The sequence below is a fragment of the Lolium perenne genome, chromosome 1 (genome assembly GCF_019359855.2).
Source record: "Lolium perenne isolate Kyuss_39 chromosome 1, Kyuss_2.0, whole genome shotgun sequence".
Lineage (NCBI taxonomy): Eukaryota > Viridiplantae > Streptophyta > Magnoliopsida > Poales > Poaceae > Lolium > Lolium perenne.
In genome coordinates, this window is record NC_067244.2 from 4,100,392 (window position 1) to 4,115,978 (window position 15,587).

At 45.7% G+C, this 15,587-nt stretch overlaps 2 long non-coding RNA genes across 2 annotated transcripts; one reads left to right on the forward strand and one right to left on the reverse strand.

Moving 5' to 3' along the window:
• Window positions 1-6,100: 6,100 nt before the first annotated feature.
• LOC127341378 (uncharacterized) lies at window positions 6,101-10,415 on the reverse strand. Its single transcript, XR_011751274.1, has 4 exons — window positions 7,543-10,415; window positions 7,251-7,453; window positions 7,046-7,143; window positions 6,101-6,554 (listed from the first exon to the last, which is right to left on the reverse strand). It is a non-coding gene; the product is annotated as an uncharacterized lncRNA (long non-coding RNA).
• A 1,862-nt stretch (window positions 10,416-12,277) lies between these two features.
• Window positions 12,278-15,248, forward strand: LOC127341411 (uncharacterized). Its single transcript, XR_007875498.2, has 4 exons — window positions 12,278-12,675; window positions 12,802-12,863; window positions 13,576-13,677; window positions 14,951-15,248. It is a non-coding gene; the product is annotated as an uncharacterized lncRNA (long non-coding RNA).
• The last annotated feature ends 339 nt before the right edge of the window (window positions 15,249-15,587 follow it).

Here is a 15,587-nt window from a genome sequence, read left to right on the forward strand (position 1 = left end):
TTCCAGCACGCAGGTAATCCATCCATCCCGATCTATTTATCATGGTTTTCCTTTGTTCCATGTCAAATTAGTCGTTCGATCTTGGATATTCCTTTGTTCCCAGCAGCAGCAAGCACAGCCGCGCTTCGATTTCGTGGAGAATCGAAGGTCATGAGGCACCACTGCAACAACTTGTGTTTGATTCCTCTCACAGTTTCTGATTCTGTTTTCTTAGGTCCTAAGTTGTATATCAGTCACTGCCTTTTCTTTTCTTTTTCTTTTTTCCAAACGGCGTGTACTATGGTTTGGGGGTCTTCATTTTCAGTCAATAGGCAGAGCATGAATTGGAGCAATCCTCCTGTGATTCTTAGTATTTAAGTCCCTGAGATGAAGGTGGATTGATGTCCTTCTCTGCTGCAGATCGTCGTGTCATATGCTATCGTATCATATGCTATCGTCGTGCAAGCCTGAGGCGTCTAGCCGCCCTTACATCTATCTTAGGTGTAGGGGCGGCACCCCGCTTGATCGTTATTCAGTAGATCCGATCCGTCATGATTGCTCCTTGCTCTGCAAGGATTAGTTTAATATCTGCATCGTTAGGCCTTACAAACGGGTTGAAGGATCCAGCGGCGCGTAGGGTGTAGTTTGCTAGCCCTAGACGGGATGTTCCGAGGATCAACCTTGTGTTGGTTTTTAGGCCTTGTCTAGGGTCGGCTTACGATCACCGTGCGTGGCCGCGAGGCTCAATCACGAGTAGGATGTTCCGATTATGCGGTGAAAACCCTAAATCGTGGTAGGTTGTGTTAGCTTTATTCCGATCAAGCAGGACCACCATATATTCGTGCACCTCGTACGAATCATGGGTGTATCGGCTCTCTGAGCCGATTCGCAGGATAACCTGAGAGCCGATCGAGGCTCGTATTTAATGTTTACGTGTATGCCATGCAGAAACTAAGCGAGGCATCATCCATCACCTTCCTGACCAGGTATACGGTCAGGTGGCACGCCCTTGCACCAGCATCGGCGCGTGCGTTCCAGAAGACCTTGCGGGCCGTCGCTCGGAGGGACCAGGGCCAGCCGCAGCCCTAGGTTGTTCCCGGCTCTACTGTGTTGCCCGTCGCTGCTCGCCGGTGGGTTTCTGACGCCAACAAAATAATATGACATCTATAATACTAAATGAATATCAATATATTCACCATAAAGTATATTTTTTCCAAGCCCCATGTCATACCCCTGGTTGCCGGGGCCAGCTCCGTCAGCTGTATGCAGATGTCGATGTAATGTTTAAACCTTTTAAGTAATAAATCACTATTTACCGAAAAAAGTTATGCCTAAGGGTGCAGTTCACATACTAATGCATGCCGTGTTCTTGTGGTTTGAGTGTGATTGCAGACTTGCTTCAGTCCAATCACACCTGTTGCATGAGCAATAAATGCATGTCTATTGGCAGCTTTCACAGTGGAAATTCTAGTATATTGTTGTTGTCATCTCTGGAAATAATGAATTACCATGTCATGGGATAGAAGGCTCCAAACCCAAGTCGTCGTTTGTTCCTAGCCATAAAATTTGGGAGAATATCTTCCTGTTTTGCATGCCGTGTTCCTGGGATTTGAGTGCGAGTGTGATAGCTTTCATAGTGAGGAAATTCTAGTGTACTGTCGTTGTCATCTCTGGAAAAAAAACAAATTACCATGTCATGGGACAGAAGACTCCATGCCTGAGTTGTCTTCTGTTCCTAGTGAGAGAATTTGAGAGAATATCGTCCTCTTTTGCGCATCGTGCACACGAACGGAAGTCAATAATTAGTATTCCAATCACACTATTACTAGGTATATAAGCAGGTGCACATTAGTACATACCAATCCCTTGCCCACCTTAGTACTCTTAACAGAACTAGCTAGGATATCAACTCCCTATTGCATCTGTGAAGCTGGCTGTCATGGGGAATCCCGGCGCATATTATCATTCTGTTACTATACAAGCCTTGACTGTCTTCTCCCTCGTTGCAGTTTTTGCAGCAGATCATGTTCATGGAGGAAATGATGGGTGCTCACATTTCTCTTGTGGACATCTCCAAAACATATCATACCCTTTCCGTCGGCGAGGTGATCCTGTTGGGTGCGGCGCTGAAGCATACGAGCTGGTTTGTACCAGTAGCAAGGCTACAATTCAGATCAACACAGGAACATACTACGTGACTGCAATCAACTACACCGGTTCCTACTTCTGGGTTATGGACCCCAACTATGATACCAACAGCAGCTGCCCTCTTCCACAGTGGAATCACCTTCCTTATTCAGCCGGCAAACTTGATTCACATGGATTTTGGAATTTGGAAACTCGAAGCGGCAACTCCATAGCATGTTTTGCTAATTGTTCGCGAGCAGTGATGAATAATAATGCATACAAGCCTGTCACATGTCTGGGTGCCAACAATTCCCATGTTTATGTCTGGGTGTCTCGGTATGGATGTCCTGTTGGAGAACTTGAACCTTCTTTGTGGATACCGGGCCATGATTCCATTTAGTGAGGATTATTCTTCTTTTCCGCCAGGGCTACATAATGCAAGATATGCAGATATCACACAACTAGTAAGTAAGGGGTTTATTGTTGAATTTCCCCTTGATACCAATCGACCCAATGAGAAGTTAAGAATTATCCTCAATATATGCCTCAACAATTCAATCAGGTGATGACCCTGTGGTCCCATCTCCTCCCGAATTTTGTTTCTCTCCTCCATGTTCTTTCAAAATTTTAACTTGGAAGCCCACCTGACCTCAAAATTATAATTACAGTGGTGGTTGCAGCACCTCCAAATTTATGACATTTACAGTTACAGCACATAGTTCGACTCACATTGTAATTATCCAAAAGAACAAAAAAACACTGCCCAAAACCTAATTTGTCCCCTATTGTTTACTGCACTTTTCTCTAGTTTTTTTCTTGACCTGATAAGACATGTGCCCTGGCAAAATAGTTTTAAATGAAATGCATATTCGAATTATGGTGCTCCGGTCCAGGGAAAACAAAACCCTGGCGTTTTCTCAAAACTGGATCGAAATAGTATGCAAGTGGAATTTACCTAACCATGATCATGCTCCCTTCTAAATCTGTTTCTTTGCAATGGTACGATTTGCAGCTACTTCAAGGAGCAAATATCCAGTGCAAGCATCATGAACTGGACTCATGCTTTTTTCTGGAGTGAGGTGCCCTTCCTGGAATGTGTGACTCAGTACTCTTATGATCACAACTACACAACAACATTTGTTTTGGTTGTTGCAACCATAGTATCTCCTACTGCTATCCCCAAGTTCCTTTTCGGTACGTGAGGATTGTATGATTTTTTACTTTCAAAAAATAATTTACATGCTTTTATTTTAATCATCATAGCCACCTCTTGGACATAAACATATGCCTACACACTCATCTAACTTGCATCCATGTGCAGGGCCTTGGTGGTCGAGGATCATGTGGAGTTGGCGTCGACGACGACGGCAACGCACGGAGAACTTGACGAGCGGCCGGCCGACGCGACGGAGACGATGACGACGACGGGCTCGAGCGGAAGTTGAAGCAGGACATGGGACGACGCTGGCTGCGGAGGACGACGGCGTAGTGTAGAGACGCGCATGAAGCAGAGGTCGATGGAGACTTGCCTTGACGTCGGGAGGCCGGGGGAGGACGGAGACGAGCGGGCGGGAGCACGTAGAGACGGGGTACTCTTCTAGCTAGAGGGACAAGCAGGTGGCGGCGCTGTGCGGAAGAAGTAGGACTAGGGTTTGAAAAGGAGTTCTTATATGGAGGAGGAGCAAGGGATAGCCGTCCCATCAAGAGGACAGCGACGTGCGAGCGCACCGATGTGCTGCCGTACGACAGGAAGAAAGAGAAGAGCATCTCCGTGCCAGCAAAGATGTAAAAGGCCACCATGTTGTTTTTGGGCTCAAAGGAAAACGTGAGCAGATGCCTGGTTTGGGCTTGAAGCCAGGGATAGCTAGAAGGGGAGGCAACATGCCCTTTTTCTTCATTTTCTGGATTTGCAAAGAAAGAACAAAAAGAAAAGAAAGATGAGAAAGGAGATGGAAGAAATAAAATATATTAGATAGGAAAGTCCAGGAATAGATTTTAGAACAATGTTTTGATTGAAAGCAATTTTACAAGGTTTCCAAAAATATAATTTTAATTTGGTTTTATTTAATTAAGAATAAGGGTGGGAGGTTTTATATATAAACCATAAGAGAGGGGAAAACATAAATAAATAGTTTTTATTTGAAATAATTTTTATTCAATAAAATCTTATGGATGATATGATGCATGATGTCATGATGATGCATAAAATAAAAAGAACAAACAATTCTATTAGGGGTGCTACCCTGGGCCGTTACAATCGACACCACTAACAAGGAATCTCGCCCCGAGATTCCACGTCAACCTAAGTGGGAGTTGGTCAAACTATCGGATCTTCAGGCGACGTGTCGATCTCCTCGACACCACTAACAAGAAATCTTGTTCCGATTTGATGATGCGCTTTCGTCGGGATCCTCCGAAGATCGGCCCTAATAGGTGAGGGGCAAAGATCGTCCAACCCACGTCGGAACCTAAGACTCGGAAAACTCAGATAAGAGAGAAGACTCGAAACTCGAATAGGTAAGAGGAGAAAGAATATAGATAAGGAGAAAAATCAGAGCTAATCAGAACTATCCAACGAATTTTCAGAAAATAGTTTTGACACTAGACACAACGTCCGTTGGCAAGGTTATCCTACAGGCTGGACTAGTGGGGTACCGTCAACCTGATGCTCTGATACCAACTTGTGACGCCCCAAAACCGGTACCATGAGGATCCCAGCGAATCCGCCGAAATCCGCACGATATCGATTTTAGGAGACGCACCACCAAGCGCCTCGGACACGCCGAAGCATGCACGCGATGCGGGTGGAATCAATCACGAGCGGTAACATTACAACAGGATTACAATAGAGCCCACAAGAGACATATATATATTACAACAACGACTCCAACGAGTCAAGATACAAATAGGTACATACAAAGATCCAAATCCTACAGAAGATCAAATACATCCGAGTACGGACAAGATACAAATTGGACTAAGAGTCCTAAAGATAAACGATGGCGTCCATAACCCTGCCCAGGTCAAGCCGGAAGGGTAACCTTGCTAACGTCGTCTTCATCGTACTGGTCTTCATACCTGCCCGGTTATATCCCGTAGAAGCAGCAATAAGTACGGGTTCGTACTTAACAAGACTTCAAGACGTATAAGCATTCGTCAACCAGTCATCCTTTGTACTTGAGGCACGCAGGGGACTTAGAGGACGCAAGAGGAACGTCATAGGCAATATGGTGGGGTTAAGCGGCAGCGCGCAAGCACTAGAAAACCTATAGAGACACTCTACAACATTCGTCTATCAGAGAAGGTGAGAAAGCGCATAAACTACAGTTCTATACTCTGCAAACATAACACAGCCGATGCGTTCCCCCCTCGCAAGGAAGTACTTACAAAGGCACTCGCACGGTTGTCAAGTTTTAACCAGTTATTATTTAAGTTGTTCTATCTTACTATGCAAGTTATTAGTATTGAAATAACAGGTGCAAGTTGTCTATGGTCGAATCATACAGCTCCAAGTCGTCCATAACCGCGGACACGGCTTATCGATAAGATTTAACCCTGCAGGGGTGCCCAAATGTGCTCACACGCACGATCAACCCACTTGCGACAGGTGGATATAACGACTCGCACTCTCCTTCACGACAACAATGTCCAGGAAGCCACCTAACTAAGTTGAACCCGTATCGAAGTCCGGCCGTATCTCCGAAGCGGACTTAGCTATGTGTGTCAACGTGCTAGGTGGTTTAAACACACACTGGGGCGATAAACCACTTCGCAGAGGCTCCACGACCTATACGTGCATACCAGAAACAAGGGATACAAGGCACCCAGGGGCTTCCCAAAGTAAATAAGTAACATGCTGGCATGCACGCAACAACAAATGGTAAAACATTACGAAACTAGTTGTGGCCACTGGACAAAGCTGTAGATTCCGGCAGTGTTCGAGGGAGACCTAAACATACCCACGTGTGGTTAGAGCGCTCAGTCTCGGAACAGATAACAAGAACTCGGGGTCCTAAGATATTTAGGAAACACAAGTGAGCCGTCACAAAACGAGCAGCTGACCCACCGATGCCTCCGCTAAACAATTATCAACAACTAAAGTAACCATGATTCTTCCCAACATATGACCCGATAAGATAACAATAACGGTAACGAGATAAAACAGCACTAGCATGCACTACGACTCGCAAGGCAGACCCGATAACCAAACAACAGCTGTAGGAGGTTGGTGGAGGCAATATAGGCTGCTTGAGGTAACAAGTGGAAGGGACACGTGACAAGAACGCAACTTAAGGATAGCATGAGGGAGAAGGCAAAATAAAATAGGTGAGCGACTTCTGCAGGGGCATAGGGGAAATGCTTGCCTGTTATAGCTTGCCGAGGAACATCCGGAGGACTTGTCGTATCTCACAACACCACTTCGCGATCCTATCCGGGAAGAACAAATGCTGGAACACACAACGTATGCAAGTCTTACTACTACGGAAAAAGAACCGGCATGATCATGGTATGGTATGCATAACATGGCATAGATGGTGCAATGCAACTTATCCATATTAATTGGAGTCGGAACCCCGGACAATCAAATTAGAATTGGAGTTGCATTTTCTACCGGCAAATTTAAGGGTGGATTAGCATAGCAAACATGGCAGGGGTGAGCTACATCAAAATTAAATGAAACCGGGACAACATTTATATAATATCCAACATATTCCATATGTTATCTATTAGGTGATAATGCAAACTATCACGAAATTATATGATGCATGATGCAATAGATGAATGGATGGCATATTCATGTTCAGCACATTTTTCTGATCAATTTTCATATAGAATATATTTTATTTCGAGTTAGCATTTAAAAGATATGAATTTTGCAAGATATACACAGTTCATGCCATTTTCAGAAAAACAGGGAAAAGAGGGAAGCAAATTGTACCGACGAGAGAGCTAGCCCAAGGGGCTGACAAGCGGGCCAGGGAGATGCTGACTGATGTGGCGACGCTGGTGCCGGTTTTCTCACCGAAGAGGAGCAAGCTGGAGACAATGACAAATGGGACCGACGGTCCGCATGTCAGCAAGAGGATCAAAACAAGGGAAAAAGAATGGCTGGTGCATATAGCGAATTGATCTCAGGATCTCACGTTTGTTTAAACAAGCACAGATACCATATACGCTGCTGATTGGATCGTATCAAAGATGGAGACGTGCTGCACTTGATGGCTTCCAAGCCTGAGAGGCTTGGCCATGCACGAAGGCATCGCAGATGCAGGGACGCGGCGTTACGCTCGCCGGCGAGCAGCTCCAAACGGAGGTAGCAGCAGGGTGTGATGGCGACGTTAGCTGACTGATGATAAACAGAGTGAAAGTTCAGACGTTGATATCGTGCAGGTATAGCAAACGAGCGATCGATGGAAAACAGCACCAAAGCCGGACCTTCGGTGCAGCGGACGGAGACGAGAACGCCTGGAACGTCGACCTTCGTTGGCGGAGGAGATCTGTCCAGGGAGCGACGTTGCGCAAACCGCGCGTCAGGGAAACGGAGGCAGAGGCGAGCGCTGTAGCGTGTTGGAGCTGCATCTCGCAGCTCCTATCTTCATCTTCTACCTCTCATCTCTCAACACTCAACTTCTCTCTCACTCACAAACTATCTATCTGCTTCTTTCTCTAGAACACACGCACACACACTTAAGGAGAAGCACTACTTGCTTTGCCGAGAGGCACTTCCCCTAGGACAAAATATGCTACATTGTTTCTTCCACCGTTGCCTTTCTCATTAACTCAATGCAGTATATATACAAGAGGTTTGGCACCGTTGCCATGCAACTCACGCCACTAGTCCACTACCGTACCCACTACTCCACTACTCCACTAATCCACTAACTAACTTGACCTCTTCACAAGGCCACCAGCAAGATAACCCACGCATGCACTCCACAGGCTAATTACATGCATATGACCGATTCACTCAGGCCACTACATGCACATGCAAATGGCTAACACGAGCTTGACCAGATCGCCCAGCTACTTCCTATTCAGCATGTTGTCTTCAGCTCTTGTACCACAGCTTCGTCTCGCCATTCATGTTGCATCGCACGACACCATCTCGGCATCTCGCCTCCGGCTGGATACTCCCCTGCTTTATACGTATCTCACGTATACCCGGCTGGCTCTAAAACTGAATACAACGATTGCACCTAACTACATGCGGTACTAAGAAAACATTCTGATACAAAAATCAAGATTAAAAGCTAACAATCTCCCCCCTAATCTTGATTCCAAATTCTTCGTTGCAGCTCACCCGCAACCTCTTGCAGCGCCTCTTGTGTTCACCATCAGCATCACACGGTCCTTCCTGCAATGGTAGCCATGGACACCTACACTGGCCTCCGCATCTCACGGAGTCTGCCGCCACTTGCAGCCTCGCCTCCTCATCTCAAGGAGCTTGCCACCACTGCGACCTCCACATCTCATGGAGATTGGTGCGTCGCCCGTGCTCTCCTCGCCATCGGGCCACCGTACCTTGCCTCCGGTGCTCACAAGACCTTCCATCAGCAGCCAACCTCGACATGGTCGTCGCACGTACATGGTGCTGCACCCGGCCTCCATGCGCCGGTGCCCCATGTAGCTCCGCCCATCACGTCGGGATGGCCACCGCTCGTAGCAGCATCGCACCGCCACCAGCCGGTGAGCTTCACCTTGCGCCGGCGACCTTCACCTCGCGTCGGCGACCTCCACCTCTCGTGGAGTCTGCCATCACCACCGTCGTCGGCTTCAGCGGCATCGCACCGCCATCGCCGAAAGCTCCAAGATCTTCTCGCTCTGATACCAATTGTTGGAGCTGCATCTCGCAGCTCCTATCTTCATCTTCTACCTCTCATCTCTCAACACTCAACTTCTCTCTCACTCACAAACTATCTATCTGCTTCTTTCTCTAGAACACACGCACACACACTTAAGGAGAAGCACTACTTGCTTTGCCGAGAGGCACTTCCCCTAGGACAAAATATGCTACATTGTTTCTTCCACCGTTGCCTTTCTCATTAACTCAATGCAGTATATATACAAGAGGTTTGGCACCGTTGCCATGCAACTCACGCCACTAGTCCACTACCGTACCCACTACTCCACTACTCCACTAATCCACTAACTAACTTGACCTCTTCACAAGGCCACCAGCAAGATAACCCACGCATGCACTCCACAGGCTAATTACATGCATATGACCGATTCACTCAGGCCACTACATGCACATGCAAATGGCTAACACGAGCTTGACCAGATCGCCCAGCTACTTCCTATTCAGCATGTTGTCTTCAGCTCTTGTACCACAGCTTCGTCTCGCCATTCATGTTGCATCGCACGACACCATCTCGGCATCTCGCCTCCGGCTGGATACTCCCCTGCTTTATACGTATCTCACGTATACCCGGCTGGCTCTAAAACTGAATACAACGATTGCACCTAACTACATGCGGTACTAAGAAAACATTCTGATACAAAAATCAAGATTAAAAGCTAACATAGCGGAGAAGGCCACGGCCGCGGAAGACGGCCGGCGACGTGGACGCGCTCGAGAGGAAGAAGCGCGGGTGCCAGGTTCCCGCTGCGGCGGACTCACGGACGCGCGACAGAGAGGAGCGGCGGAGTTTGGTCGCGTTGGCCCTGGGACAAGGAAGACGTCCGGCTCGTGGAGAAGATCATGGTGGCGACGAGCCGTACCAGAAGGCTGCCGTCGGGGCGAGCTGGAGTTGAACAACGAAGGGAACGCGAGGTGCAGGGCCTTGGTGGTCGAGGATCATGTGGAGTTGGCGTCGACGACGACGGCAACGCACGGAGAACTTGACGAGCGGCCGGCCGACGCGACGGAGACGATGACGACGACGGGCTCGAGCGGAAGTTGAAGCAGGACATGGGACGACGCTGGCTGCGGAGGACGACGGCGTAGTGTAGAGACGCGCATGAAGCAGAGGTCGACGGAGACTTGCCTTGACGTCGGGAGGCCGGGGGAGGACGGAGACGAGCGGGCGGGAGCACGTAGAGACGGGGTACTCTTCTAGCTAGAGGGACAAGCAGGTGGCGGCGCTGTGCGGAAGAAGTAGGACTAGGGTTTGAAAAGGAGTTCTTATATGGAGGAGGAGCAAGGGATAGCCGTCCCATCAAGAGGACAGCGACGTGCGAGCGCACCGATGTGCTGCCGTACGACAGGAAGAAAGAGAAGAGCATCTCCGTGCCAGCAAAGATGTAAAAGGCCACCATGTTGTTTTTGGGCTCAAAGGAAAACGTGAGCAGATGCCTGGTTTGGGCTTGAAGCCAGGGATAGCTAGAAGGGGAGGCAACATGCCCTTTTTCTTCATTTTCTGGATTTGCAAAGAAAGAACAAAAAGAAAAGAAAGATGAGAAAGGAGATGGAAGAAATAAAATATATTAGATAGGAAAGTCCAGGAATAGATTTTAGAACAATGTTTTGATTGAAAGCAATTTTACAAGGTTTCCAAAAATATAATTTTAATTTGGTTTTATTTAATTAAGAATAAGGGTGGGAGGTTTTATATATAAACCATAAGAGAGGGGAAAACATAAATAAATAGTTTTTATTTGAAATAATTTTTATTCAATAAAATCTTATGGATGATATGATGCATGATGTCATGATGATGCATAAAATAAAAAGAACAAACAATTCTATTAGGGGTGCTACCCTGGGCCGTTACAGTAGTCAACTCTCCTGCGATGGGTCCCCTTCCTCTTCCGTGGTGCCGCTCAGCACCGGTCAGCTACGGCTCGTTCGCCCAGTGGATCCCGTCCATATGCGCGCCTCCAATCGAGTCCCACCACGGCCTGCACATATACAGCCAGGCAATAATTGCAAGAAGGGGATTGGAAAATTTGGTAGGCTAGGTCGTTCTGTTGTAAAGAGCAATTCCAAATCTTACCTAAGAGCAAGTTTAATAGTATAGCCAAGTGCTAGCTATAAGCCATGTGTCATGTCATCTATAGCTAACTTAGAGCCAATATGTACAATAGTGAGCTATAAAAATGTGCTACTTTATCAATGCATGGCCCACCTTTCATTCTCACAAAGTGACTAGGAGCACGTGCTAGAGCTGGCTCTTGCATAAGAGCCCACTCCTCTTCTCTCTCCACCTCTCTCTCCTCCAACTAGACAAAAATATATTATTCTAATCCTTATAGCCAGCTGACTAGGACTTATTGTATTTGTTCTAATGATCTGAAGAGATACTTAACCAGTGGATAGACCTAATGATAATGTTTCTGAACATGGATAGCTTTGCCTTTTATTTCCAGGTAAATGACATACTTCAACGCTGCCTAGATCTCATGGATCGATTTAGCGAGTTCTTGGAACATTGTGAAAATATAGGTAGACCACATATATTAGTCATTTGTGTAGTTCAGTTTGTTGAATGCACTTTCTCTATACTAGATTTTATTATGTTGGGTTCATTTTTTTCATTTCTAAATACTTCTTCCATCCATAAATAAGTGAGTCAATCTTTTTTCTAGATATGGAGGTATCTATATTAAAATACATCTAGATAGATCATCCGCATCTAGACAAAGTCGAGTCACTTATTTATGAACGGAGGGAGTAGTTCTTTTAATCCGTAGATGGCTTTGCGGATGGTGTCATCAATAAAAATAAGTGATCTATTACTTCCTCGCCGACTGCCTAGGTGGTCGCCTCGGAGGTCCTGAAAAGCTGTCCGTGCTGGCAACTGGCAGCTTATGCGTGGCATGTTATTTGTATTGTCAAGTGGTAGTCGACGTTCCATTTTTTGTAGTGTGCAATGCCGATGATCTTGTGTGTGCTGGAATTTCACATGTGCTGTGTGCATTACTTTATTATAGTATATGTGATTTGAATGTCCAGAAAATAGGAGAGGTCGTGCCCATTTTTTGATAGTCCTGCTAGTTAACTGGATTTTACTATATATTAGCTGGCTTAACTTGTACAGAAGAGGAAATTAAGATAACCAAATGCGTACCTAGCTAGCTAGACACAATTGATCCAATCAGCATGTTGATTGATTTCGGGAACGCGCGCAGGGAAGTTATGGCTTGTAGCTCCTTGTTGCAGAAATTCCGCTGATAGAGTATAGTATATGAACCGTCTTCACCCCAGGCAATGCCGCAGAATTCCCCCAATTCTTCCTAAACCTATCCAGCTTCCACCTGTCTCCTCGAGCGGCGCCATGGCCCTCGCGTCCTCCTCTCCATTCCCAGCGCCGCTCCGGCGCACCATCTCCATCCGGTCCTCCTCCTCCATCCCATCTCGCGGGTGGACACAGATCGACGCTCACGACTGCCGCATCGGCGAGCTCGCCGGTGGGAGACTGATAGAGCAGCGTCGATCCAACATGACGCCATGCGGTGGCCATCGATGAGCCACGGAGGGCTGCAGATCGATGCCGCCGTGGCTGCGGCTTCCCACCAAGCGAGCTGCGTCTCCACCCGGACTACGGGACGGCTTGCCCATGGCTTCCTCGCATGGCCCTGAGAGGCCTCGTCCTCTTGATGGTTGCCACCGTCCGCAGGATGCTACTGGTATAACCAATTCCTCCTTGTGATCGACCTTATTCCTTTCAATACCATATATGCTACGGCCGTAGGGCTGGCTGCTAATTAACAAGCTAGATTCATCTTGACGATTTGTATCTCTACTCCATGCAGATCTCCATATTAGTTGAAGCAGAGTTGCAACAGCTCTTCACATTTGGTTGGTTGTAGGCAAGGTATAGATCGGTGCAGTAGATATATATCATGTATGGAAGCAGATCGAGCTGCAACCGCTGTTACGTACGGTTTGGTTGCAGTTTCATATCGTGCGTACAAGGGTTCCCCCAGTTCTGAAAACTCTGTGTTGTACTAAAGCCATTCTTGTTGCTCACTTAGTATTATATTATATATTTATAAAAAATATGTAACACTGAGGCACTGTTGCATGAATGTTTCTTGTATGGGTGTAGAAGAAGTAGGTCAGAAGTGACAGGGTTTTCTAGTTTTATTTGGTTGATACCCGGAGTGGTCTTTTTGGATCAATTCTTCTCCAGAATAATACTATATGCTAGCAAAAGTAAACTATGTTGTCTATGCATAAACTAATCAATGATTTATGAGTTGCGGGAATGGTGTTTGATTAGTATCTTTTTGGGCTCAGTTATCAAGTTATAAATGAAATAGGGAGTGATGAGATACTATCTTAGTATCTTGACGCACACCTAAACCTACCAGTGTCTACGCTCTGGTGGTTTAACTACCTGTGTTATCAAGTTAGCTCGAGTTTTACAGGATAAAGATTGCCATACATGACACTAATATGCTAAACAAAATTTATCTTATGAGATATTACTTGTCGAATCTTAGTAGCTATATTCCTACTAGAACTCATCTTCTACCTGGACCACGCTTGGACTGAAATGTATGTGTCCAACTTCATGATATCAGATGCAGAGGATGGAAGCGACACACGACGGCGATGCAAAAGGCATGGCGGTTCAGTCCCGGACGTTCACCGCTTGGCTCGGCTTCGACTAGTTGATCTCCCTGGTAGGTAGCACGGCCACCGAGCCATGACGATTCTATTCCCTGCCTCCACTGTGCGGTACCACTTTGTTTTGTGATGATCTCGATTGGTCATCTGGCCCATGAGCCATAGTGTTGATCTGTTGAGGTTTCTGTGTAGCTGGGATTTGATCACCTAGCTATTGGTGGTGTGCAATGTTTATTTAGTTGGTTTCAGGAAAATTTACTTAGCTTATGTAAGCCCAAGTATTTTATTTCTATTGATCCCTCTTTTAAAACTTTGGTAATTGAGGGAATGAATTTCAATGGTAGGTACATGAGGTATAGTTAGTTAAAGGGGTACTGGTTCACATATGTTTAGTCTTTGCTTGGCGCCTTAGTATTTTTAGCTGTAGGTTCAAAGCTGGGTTCATATTGTCTCCAAATCTGGAACTTGCTATATATGTATATTGGAAGGCCTTTATTTATCTTTACAAACTTGATCGGCTTTTCTAAAAGTACATCTAATCAAGTATAAGTGGACATTTGTAATGTACAATGGTATGAGTACTTTTTAATGTATTCTTGTACCATCCATATTTGCAGCTAGAGTGTGTATATGAGGAGGCTGTCCTGTAAAATTGGAATTGCCTTTAATGCCTTGATCCAACTTTTTAATTAAGGAGATGTAATTAGCTTCAGTTCTAAACGATTTGACATATTCGTACAATGAAAACCACCTTTGCGTGGGCAAGTAAATACATACTCCATCTGTCTCAAAATAACTGACTCCATTTTGTCTATATGTGAATGTATCTAAATGCATGTTAGGTGTAGATACGTCTGTATCTTGTAAGTTGACTCACTTGGATCTATTTGAGATAAAAGGAGGGGAGGAAACAATCCATATTTTTGTTTAATGCTCAATTTACTGCCGCCCTCAAGTTCAGATTCAGTTGATTTCTACTGTTCATATTCATGTAGCGTTTAACTAGTAGACCATGTACAATTGCTTCTTTACTTTTGACCAATTTGCGTGCCTGATGCAATCTCGTACTTTTGCAGATTGTACTAATTCCAGTGGTGATTTGACATGCTGTTTATTTTGTGAATGTACTCTGATACTATGATATGCATTTCTCTTTTCATGTTTTAACAAGTCCAATTCACAAGAAAGCTCTAGGCTCCTTGTTTGAAATATTAATTTCCAAGAACTACCTTTGCTCTGTAGGTTTCGATCAGCACATGGCATCACGTTTTTATGTTTGCTTGCAGTAAACAAAGTTGTGTAACCTTATTATCTTGTAATTGCACGCAGGAGGAGATTTTGGTGGTGTCCTTAGTTCCCGCAAAGTTCCTATTGCCGGCTGCTGCGTCCTCCGTGAGGCCGCTTTGCTGCGGGACGGCACGACATCTAGTCTCCATCCTTGCGGTCTCCGCCAACATCCGCGCCGGAAATAAGGCCACGCCCGTCGAGGCCACGCAGCCGGTGAGACATCTCATCATTCGTCTTCAGCGCTTGTTACAGGACGCTCCACAGGTGTAGAAAGTAAGTTGGCGGCGCTAATTTACTAGTTCATGATTGGATTCTGCTAGTTGTCGTTTGTAGAATCATGTCTGCATGGCTTGGCCAGATTCGTCTGAGTAGAGGGTTACACAAAATTTGTGTGCAAGGTTGGATAGTAGTTCGGATGTGGATGCTTACCTGATGCAAGCGGCTAGATAGTTCTAGAAGAGAACTAAATACTACCTCCGTCCCAAGGAATAAGGCGTACGCGTATTTCAAGACGAACTTTGACCATAAAAATTGAGCAACAAAATCTTGATTATATTATATGTAATTAGTATCGTTGGATTCGTATTGACAAACACTTTCTAATGATGCTAATTTCGTACAAACAATCTTTATATATCTGAATCAATTCTTGGTCAAACAAAGTTCAATAAAGAAAGTT